This window comes from Hipposideros armiger, unplaced genomic scaffold (genome assembly GCF_001890085.2).
Source record: "Hipposideros armiger isolate ML-2016 unplaced genomic scaffold, ASM189008v1 scaffold_158, whole genome shotgun sequence".
In the NCBI taxonomy this organism is placed as follows: Eukaryota; Metazoa; Chordata; class Mammalia; order Chiroptera; family Hipposideridae; genus Hipposideros; species Hipposideros armiger.
In genome coordinates, this window is record NW_017731508.1 from 1,437,211 (window position 1) to 1,447,774 (window position 10,564).

At 41.2% G+C, this 10,564-nt stretch overlaps 1 protein-coding gene across 9 annotated transcripts in view; it reads left to right on the plus strand.

Annotated features, from left to right (window-relative positions):
• Positions 1-10,564, plus strand: part of FOXP1 (forkhead box P1) — a 601,823-nt gene that overhangs the window by 428,253 nt on the left and 163,006 nt on the right. The window contains exon 1 of one of the 9 annotated variants that reach the window (XM_019651325.1): positions 3,456-3,578. The exons of the other annotated variants lie outside the window; for them this stretch is intronic. The gene's annotated coding sequence lies outside the window, so the exon portion shown is untranslated. Of the gene's footprint in view, positions 1-3,455; positions 3,579-10,564 lie in introns of those variants that run through there. 9 annotated transcript variants of the gene reach the window in all.

The window sequence follows — 10,564 nt, forward strand, 5'->3', positions numbered from 1 at the left end:
TAACAAAGGAAAGGGCCTGAAAGGATGCTTATTGGACTGAAGCGCCACAGGAGAGGATCTGGGCTCAACTTCAGCTGCAATCAAGGAATGTACAAGGGTCAGGAATTCCATTAATTGGGGGCAGGGGTGGGGGGGGGTGGCGCCTGCAGAAGAAGCAAAGGAATAAACAAGGAGACACAGCTTCTCCTTTAAGGGACTGGGAGTATTGCAGGAGTGAAAAATACTCAATTTAAAATTTAAATGAGTGCACTTTACTTGGAAATACCATACAGTCATAATCTGTTTGTAAGGTGACTGACATATAAAGTGCTTTTTTGTTTTAAGGTAAAAAAAAATGTATTCGGGGTAGAGTTTCGGGTGTAAATGTCAGGTGCAGCGTAACATGTGCTCACTCCCAGAGTCAAGCAAATAACCTTGGCATTTAGGACACTGCCTTTAGAACGTGAAATTGTATTTTGTTGTGTGCTTTTTTTCTTTTTAAAAGAGGACTACATTAAGGGGTCACCTATTAGCTGTGTTTTTGGTGTCTTAAACTCAGCCCTCTGTCTATTAAAATCAAACCACTGTGTAAACATCCCGCTGCAGTTCTGGGCCTACAATAGCCACGGGGATCGGATTTCACCTGCCTGCACATCTTCAAGCAATTAGAGCAATTAGCGTGAAGCCATTTCACATTCAGGATTCAAGGTCTACGGTGACATTCAAGTCCAGGAGAAGTCTGAAAGGGAGAGAGGCAGCAGCCACTGTTCCACGGCCCTGAGTAGACAGTTTAAAAAAAAAAAAAGGTAGCTCTTTAATGATATTATTATGAGGTTTTTAAATGACAGGTCAGAAGTTGTTTATATCAAAGAAAACCAACAGCCATTTAATTACACTAATAAAGGTCTTTACACATGGCGCATTTTTGAAGAAGAAATGTAATCGCCATGAGGAAAGGGGTGTTGCTACTTCTTGCATCGTGTGGTGGTGACAGCATTCTTTGTACACAAGAATATACATTTTATGAAGTGTAAGGGAATTTGCATTTCGCTTTTACACGATAAAGCTCCGTGTTTGGGGGTAAAATAAAAGTAACAATTATAGCAACATGGAATATTTAGTTGGAAGGTATTCGGTGCATTGCAATCAACTTTTTTTTAAGGTTGGAGAAGAATAGTGGCCACTTTAACACACTGAACTAACACAGTTTGAAGATAAATAATCAGCTTTGGGACATCAGATATGCATAGGCATGATAGACGGTAACTTTTGAAAAACAGTCTTACTCTCCAATAGGGGTTTTGTTTTGTTTGTTTTTTACATTTGTAACTAAGTTACCCAGGAATCTTATTTGCATGAAGCAAAAAAACAAACTGATTCCAGCTTTTTAAATTAGTTAATATGTTTTTAAATCCATGTTTTACTGTTAGCTTATTATACAGAAGGCGGAGAGGGGCTAATTTTTAGGGCGGAGGGTGCTGCAGCAGACCTGGCTCTGTAGTTGCAGGGGGCTTTCACAATCAGGAGTAACTGCCGCTCAGTTATCATGTGGGACTCTGTTACCCCTTAACCTGATGCTGCGTGTTCACAGTTCAGTGTTTGTTAACAAATAGCTCTAAGTAACAAAATGTTGGGAGAATTACCTTTTCATTATATGCACTGACTTTAATTAGAATAAGAGGCTTATTTTTAAGAGAAATAGTTGTGGGCCTCTAAGAAAGGTCTTGCCCTAGTTGGCGTCAAAACTACCAGGTGTCCATGGGCTGTATATTTGTAGGACAGAACGCATCTATTTTTGTGACAGACGCTGGAGCATTTGTGTTCATTCGGTAACTAGCCATTTTAGGGAACTTGGCTGCTTAGAGCTCTCAACTCGAACTACTTAGAGCTCTTCTGTTGAGAGATGGTCTTCCTCTCCGCCCACTTGCATGGCGCCCAGGCTCTGTGCTTCTGAAACTGCATTAGGGGTGCAGGGGATGCTAATAACATGCAGCATGCTGGACACTGAGCAAGGTAAGGGTCCGTCAGCCTTACCCCCTGCCGCCTGGAAATGGATTGCTGCGATATCCTGTGCAGCATTTATAAGTGGACCAGCTTAGTTAGACAGGAAGATCTGAAGGGGGTACTCCACCCCCCACCCCTCCAAGTGCAGAGGCAGGCATGGAAGTGTGGTGGGGCTCAAAAGGGAGATGAGGTGGTAAACCAGAGCTTTCCCATTTTTTTTTCTGCTGGTCCAGCCCTCTGTTTCTGTGATCTGCCTTTTGAACTGTTTTTGTGGCTGATCAGTTCCACCTAATATGTCTCTTGATTTCTGCTATTGTAATACTCAGGCGACATGCTGTTCTCTTCATTTTTATAAGCTTTAGATGCTTCTGCCTGTCACATTCTGGCGGTTTATCTGCAGCGTCTGGATTTGCTTTCAGACTTGAATGTCTATCAAGCTGCCGTTGCTTTGAATGTGAGATCAAAAGAAGATGAATTCCAGTAAAAAATTTCCTTCTATGAAGAAAAGATGGGGGCCTATGTAAACATCCCACTGACAGTTCCCAATGAGTTATTTTAGCCAAGTATTAGCACCTGGATGACAGACAGTCCAGAGTTGCCCCCAAAATAACACACCAGTTGCTTCCGTGGCCCAGGAACGTTGCCACAACAGCAATAGTTTTCAGAAGGAATTTGTTCTCCCTCCTCCCCTCCCCCCTTCCTTTTTTTATTGAATATGGCTGTTCAATTCCTCATCCTATTTTCCAAGCTAACTTACTCTGCTGTCAGCAGTTTACTTTTCTTTACAGTATCTGTCAAGTTACTCAGGTGACAGAAGACAGGACTTTGATAATTAGTTTGGGGCAGGTTAAGGAGTGTTCCAGCAGGCAAGTGAGGCATCCAGATAAACAGGTAGTTTGGTTGATGGCAGAGAAGCAAATGTAAAGGAAAAGCAGCAGAAGCTAGATCAAGGGCATATCCCTGGAATGCGGGGCCATGCGTTCTGTACAAATACATGTGACACAATCCTCTGAAGTCTCAGAATCTGAATTTTCTTTCTTCCCTTTTTTTTGAAAGTATCCTGCCTATGTAAATGTCACCACAAAAATATCTCCCGAGCAGGTTCTCCACACCCTGTTGGTGTGTGTTTGTGTGTGGGAATGAGCTGTTTGGCCCCGGCTTGGTTGAGCCGGGGCACACTTGTGATGCCGTGTCGCTGCTTGCCCACCTGGAGTGAGTTAGATACGTGTAGCATTAATAGATTGTTTTAAGTGCCGAATGCAACTTTGAAAATTACCTACAAGCTCCAACCGATCGTTCAACTTTTGAAAGTGAAGAATTGCTTGAGGAATTCTTGTGGTTTCTTTGTCATTTCGTGAGAGCCCATCCAGCTACTGTGGAGGCAGGCGTCCCTGAGGTTGCCTGCAAAGGGCACGGTTCCAGTGTGTTCTCCTCGAGTGTGCTGCTGCCGCACAGCACTTCCTGTTTATTCAAACATCTTTTTTACCACTCGGCAACCCCCGCTTCACAGAAACAGCCAGAGCCCATCTACAGCAAGAAGACGGAAACCCAGAGGCAGACAGTGCGCTCACTCCGTCAAACTCTTCATTTTCTCTGTAAGTGTCCAGAGGAAAAACAGGACCATTTTCGCTGGGTTCAACTTTTAAACTGGGGCTCCGCTCCTGCGCAGACATTCTCTGAAGGGCAGAATAAGATGATCCGGCTTGTTTACTGCTGTTTCTCCCCCTCCCTCCTCTCTCCATCAAAGGCGGTTTTCTTTTTAGAGATTTGAGAGGGCCGGTTCTTTCTAACTCCTAGTTAATTCCCTCTTGCTTTCAAATGTGTCTTCGGGTATTATCAGCCAAGTAAGCAGCCCTGCTTCGTCAGGGTAGTTTTATGGGCTTGCTTGTGGATGAAAACCTTTCTGCTTATTTGTGACACTGTTCTGTGTTGCCTTCTCCTTCCTGTTATCACAAGTAGTTAAGAGTGCAAGGACGGTGTCTTTGTAATTCTGCCTCTGCAGAATTGTCCCCTGATGTTTGCATCATGACACCGTCATCATTTGGGAATCGGTCTTGATAATATTTGTACCAATTTCATGCCAATAAAAGTCAGACTGCTGAAACAAGCACGCTCATTATCTCATTCATATTACCATTGTTTCAACAGGGTGGGCTGCAAAAGGAAAGAGAAAGCCCGCCTCACGTTCCCAGATGGTTGATAACTTTGGTGTGAGAAGGCTCTTTTCGGATTTCTCATTGTGGGTGACTGAGGTGGCACGGGGAGCCCTGGGATCTGGGTGCTGCTTTGCTCTGTGGGAAGAGCCACCCTATTGCTCTCTCAGCCCTTGCTGTTCAAATGCGCTTTTAAACACATGGCTTGACATTTTTGAAAAGCATTCTACCTTTTCCTGTCTGTTGTTGTCCCTCTTGCCTCCTTTCCCTCCCTTCACACCCATTCCCCCCAACCCTGACCCCCAACTTCAGTATAATTGGTGAGCCAGGTGCTAATTTTTTTTTAAAAACTATATACTGGCCAGGGAATAGACAGGAAGTGGGAAATTAGCTGTTTTGATCCTAAGGGAATTATTACTCTGAACTTTGTTAGTCCACAGACTACATATCCTTAAATTTTAGTGTCTAAAACAGCATCTATTAGTAGAGAGAAAAAATGTGCTCTGTGGTTGTCCAAACCTCTAATAGAAGAAACATTTAAATAAATAAATTAGTGTAAGTGTGTATGAGTTACTGTGCTGGCTTTTTTAATGTTCAGAAGTTCTCCTTTGCAAGAAAAAAAATTACATTTGTGACTGCCAGTCAGGACAATTTGTTTAACAGTAGGAGTAATTGCAGGGAAAACGGAAAGAGTGACTGAAGGTATTTACTCAGATGTTAGTGTAGGTGTGGGGGCCGCAGACTCAGTGTGGGAACAGTGGGCCGCTTTTCTGGGTATCTCAGTCTATTTGATGACCATCAAATTTCCCAGCTCACTGGTTTTGTTTTTTCTGGATGGTATGTTTGATTATTTATCAGAAGGGGAAGGGAGTAGCTGCAGCAAATAAACATGTGACCAAGTCCTGTTTTGTTTTCCACTCAGAAAGCCATGTCCTTTACCAGAGATCCAGAGAATAATAAAGGCATTGTTTTATGATGAAACTATATGTGCCATTTTTTTCAAAGGCAAGCGAGTTAACCCTTAAGACTCAGAAGCTTTTTTGCCTTCAGCAAATTTTCTAGGCTTTTTTTACTGAGAATTCATCTATCACGGTGTGTGGTTTTATGATACAGGATTTCCCAGGATTAGCTCTTCAGTAGTTTGGCTTTCCTAGGTGCTTTACACAGTTATGCCTGCCTCAGTAGCTCTTCTTTTATGGGTGTGTGTGTGTGTGTGTGTGTGTGTGTGTGTGTGTGTGTGTGTTTGCGTGTGTGCACGTGCACTGAATAGTGATACCATTGGACAAATCAGCAGTACCTCTGACAGTTTTGTTGAAGGCTATATCCTGACTTCAGATCTAAACATGATCAGCTCAGTTAAAGGAAAATATAACAGAATTTTTCCGTGGTGTGCTTGGCATAATTTGTTAGCAGCCCACTTTTGCTCCTCTCTTTAAAGGTTCCAGGCAGGTGTTACAATGCAGAGTTGGCATGTAAGTCTGTGGCCCTCAAGGAAACCTTCCTGTCGTTGATATTATGTAACGTTTGTAGTGACCTTCAGGGTGGTTCTTATCTTGGATCAAGTTCTGTAGAGACCTAAGTAAAGGCTCAAATCTACATTAAAAGTAGACTTTTTAAAAGCATATGAAAATTTCATTATTTTTGTTTTAATTCTCAGGTGGGGTTTGCATGACTGTGTATAGGTATTCTTCATACATGGGCATGCACTGACATATATGCACACATGGGCACATTTTTAAATAACTAGAGCATGATTTTTAAATAATTACAGCATGATTTTCTACAAGGGCTTCCTCATTTATACACTTCCTGAAAAAATGATGGGTGTGATCCTCGCACCGTGCCTGGCCCAGTTATACCGAGCCCTGTAAATCACAGCTGAAATCGGTTTTGTTGCCTATACTGTTTTGGAATGTGAATTGGAAATATGCACACACAGGGATCCCCTCTTCATTGACTATATAAGGGAACAATGCAGCAGACACTCAAACAGCTCAGCGTCCACCAGCATCGCCCTGCATGTGTGGGGCTGGGATGTGACTTTGCTATGGAGAGGACAATGATGGGAGCACAGCCTTTCATCTCAGGGGACTGTCCAAAAGGCGGTTTGTTTGGATCATCATACTTTGTACTGATACAGAGCCCTTTGTGGAAATCCAAGTTCGTGACTTATGCTAACTCATTAATAGTCAGAACTCCCTTGGGATATAGGTAGGCTGCAAAGGTTATCCCACTTTTGAGGTGGGAAAATGTCCTGTTGTTAAAATAGTTTACAATTTCCGGGTATGTGTCTGTACTTAATGGTCAGGCTAGACTGGAAAGGGTTTGACCTAGATGCCATGAGAACGTTTTCCTATGACATAGTCAGCCCTGACCACAGGCAGACTCATGAGAAAGGGTTTTACCATGAAGAGACTGGGCTGGAAAATGTAACTCGTGCGTGGTATGGATGGTGTGGGGAGGGCGAGCCAGTGAGAGTAACCATGCTTAATTTTAATCTCTTCAGAGTCAAAATTAGGACTTTTTTTTTTAAAGATAGAACATGGCCTGAAAATTCTGATTTTTGTTTTGTTTCACTTTAACTCAATATGATGTTGGCAATTTAACTTCCACAAATATCAAGTTAGTTTGTTCTTTACAAAGAAACAGACCCTTGGTATTGAATGCAAAGTCAGTCAGAAGTTGCTCTGTATTGCATGCTTTGGGGTCAAAAGAACTTGAACCGTTCTGCAACCCGAGATGTGACTGTGTGACCCTTCAGCTCGGGCTAGTCCTGGGCCTCCTTCCAGCGGCTCCTAAGCACCCGTGTAAAAGTCAGTGACATGCCGTTTTCAGTTATAAGTCTTGTTCAAGGCTTTTCCAGCAGTCTCTAGAGTAGCGGGGTAGTATTTGGATTGTTTGGCTTCCGATTCTGTTTGTTTGTTGGAACTGGAATATAGAAATTAAATTGGGAAAAAAAAATCTCTATTCAGCATGTGGTTTTAATTTTAAAAAGTAATTTTCAAAAAACCATAAATAATGCGATTCCAGTTTTGCTTAAGAAAATTACTTTTCTTAAGCATACCCCAAAATGTTGACAATATGTCATATGTAAGTGATGATATTACATTTCATTTTTCATTTTCCTAATGCAATAATGCATTTTCTTCTACACTGAGCTTATTGCTTTTATAATCAGTGATCATTTATAAAGCACTTTTTAAAATCATTTAAGAAGCCTTATTGGATGTCAGACCCTAGTCTATGCACTTTACAAGTATTAATTATGATGTAGGAACTTTTATTTCCTCCCATTCTTACAGATGAAGAAATCGAGGCCCTGAAAGGTGACATAACTTGTTCAGGGTCACACAGCTAGCACATGTTAGAGCTGCAGTTCAAATCCAAGCACAACGGGCTGGTGGCTGCTTAATCACCATGTGTGCTGCTTCTGTACAAGTAGGCTAATGTTTTTTAAAAGCAAATTTCTCTTTCTTTGGAATTGCTGTGATTCTCACAAGGTCAGTAATTCCCCCAAATTCCCAAAGAATCCTATTTCTTCATGGCTGGAGACACAAGTTCCACCTTATGCTAAAGTGTGGTTACTGGTAGTTCCAAAGGTCATTGTCACTCTGTGAGCACAACTCTGTGCATACAACTGTCTGTCTGATGAACAGTTTTGTTTTTAAGCCCCTTTTAGGAAAATGTTTCTAATTCCTTGGCCAGAGCAATTGAATCTGTTTTTCTTGTGTGGTATTCTGTATCTGTTTTATTTATATATACATATACATATATATGCATATAAATGCATATAAGTGCATATATATATATATGCATTTATATTTATATAAAGGATAAAAGTCTTCAAAAAGTTCACTACAAAGTTACCTTTGTGGCTTGGATTAGCTAAATATATTCTTCTAAAGGTTTCTAAATTTCTCTGTTAAAATCTGTCATGTCAAGCAAGTAGTTCTAGTTTCATGTGAATGGAAGAATTACAAATCCATGGATTTGGGGATTAGTGGCTGTTTTTGGCTGTGTCATTCCTGAAGTACAAGTGAAGGGATTCTAATCCAGACTGTGTGACCTTTGTCATATTATGTCAACTTTCTGTTTACATGCAGTGACTTAGAACCAAGGCAGGTATGCAGGTGGCATTCAGTGAGCGTTAGCTGGCCTTTCCTTCTTCGTCAGCGACGTGGTCAGTATGGGCATCTCCCCCTAGCTAACTGGTTAGCCTGTCTGCAGCTATTTTGCCGTATTGTCCTAAGAGTGAGGCAGGGCTTTGGTGAAGGTTTGGCGAGGGTCCAGGAGAGCCATGTTTGCTCAGGTGCCTTTGCCAAGCCAAGACTCGCAGTTTCATCTGTGTGACCACAGGTGAGTCACAGAAGCCCACTTGTCCTCAGTTTGCTTTTTGTACAATAAATGTTATCTGCCTTCGATTTGTTTGGGTTCAACAGAAAATGCTGTGATTTTTCTCATTGTCTCTATAAAGATGCTATTAATGGTTTGAGATCACTGGGAAACAGGAATCTTTGCTTCCCACAAAATACGTTTCCTGAAGAATGGAGCAATGATCGTTTCATTTAATAGATGGTTGTCATGACCAGGTATGATGCTAAGGATTTTCCATGTGTATCACATATGATCCTTATTATTTAACATCTCTGCTATTATGTTTCCACATCTATTAACTGAGTATAGTAATACCTCAAAGAATTCTGAAAATTAAGTGTGATAATATGTATATACCCTTTAGGGCTTGTCTGGCAATAACCACTCAAAAAAATGCAACTTTTATTAGTATCATCCTCATTCCCAATGACCAGGGACCAGAATGGTTTTAAGAATACAGTTGTTTGGAAATGCAAATCAAAATCACCATAAGATATCACCACACCTGTGATATCTGTTAGAATAACTTATCCAAAAACAAGAGGTAATAAGCGTTGGGGAAGATGTGGAGAAAAGGGAGCCCTCATGCACTGTTGGTGGAATGTCAGCTGGTGCAGCCACTATTGAAAACAGTATGGAGCAGCCTCAAAAAATTAAAAGTAGAACTACCATATGATCCAGCAATTCCGCTTTTGAAAATATATCTGAAGGAAATTAAATCACTATCCCAAAAAGATATCTGCACCCCCAAGTTCATTGTAGCAGTATTTACAATAGCCAAGATATGGAAGCAACCTAAGTGGATTGATGAAGAAAATGTGAGATATATATTATGTATTATATATGTATGTGTGTGTATGTGTGTGTGTGTGTATCCACAATGGAATATTATTTAGCCATAAAAAAAATGAAATGCTGCTATTTGCGACAACACAGATGGACCTTCAGGCCATTATGCTAAGTGAAATGAGAAAGACAAATATTGTGTGATCTCACCTATATGTTGAATCTAAAATAGTCAAACTCATAGAAACAGAGAGTAGAATGGTGGTTGCCAGAGGTGAGTGACGGGAAAAATGGGTGAAGGTGGACAAAGGCTACAAACTGCCAGTTATAAGATAAGTTCTAGGGATCTAATGTACAGCATAGTGACTAAAGTTAGTAATACTCTATCTTATATTTGAAAATTGCTAATAGAGTAGATCCTCAAAGTTTTTCCTCATCCTAAGGAGAAAAAAATGTAACAATGTGAGGTGATGGATGTTAACTAAACTTATCGTGGTGATCATATACTGTATATGTGTCTGTGTCTATACCGGGGGTGCCAAAAAAAATGTATACAAGTGGACACTTTGGTCAGCATTGCTCAAGCACTAGTTCACCATAATTAGAAGTATCTGGACGCTGATGGTAACCACTTTGAGCACCTCTTGTAATGGCAGAAGTCAAACGTGACTTGTATTCATCTTTTGTTATCAGCATATATTGAGTATTACAATTAATACAATTGTTTCCTTTCTTAAAATGTGTATACATTTTTTGACACTCTCTGTACACACACACACACACACACACACACACACACACACCACATATATAAGATCATGTTATACACCTAAAACTATAACAGTGTTTTATGTTCATTATATCTCAATAAGATGGGGGCATTCACAGAAAAAAACAATTATTTATTTTTTTTAAAGATTTTATTGGGCATTTGGAGGAGGGGAACAGCATTGGGGAATCAGGGAAGGGAAACAGACAAGTTGCTGTCCTTTTGTTCTTCAGTCTAGTTGTGGAGGGTTTCGCTTCACTGGCCCATGGTGGTATTATCATTGCGCTCTTCCCGGATGAAGCAGTCACTCGCCAGCCATTGGACGGCATTCACAGCCGCTCACAGCAGCTCACGAAAACTCACGCCCACTGCCGACCAGCCCCACTGCAGCCTACACCATGCTGGCGACTCACAGCAGCCCAGCTCCAGGTCGAGCTGTTGTTCACCATCTTAGCTGTAGAGGGCGCAGCGTCACTGGCCCTCATGTGGGATCTGAACC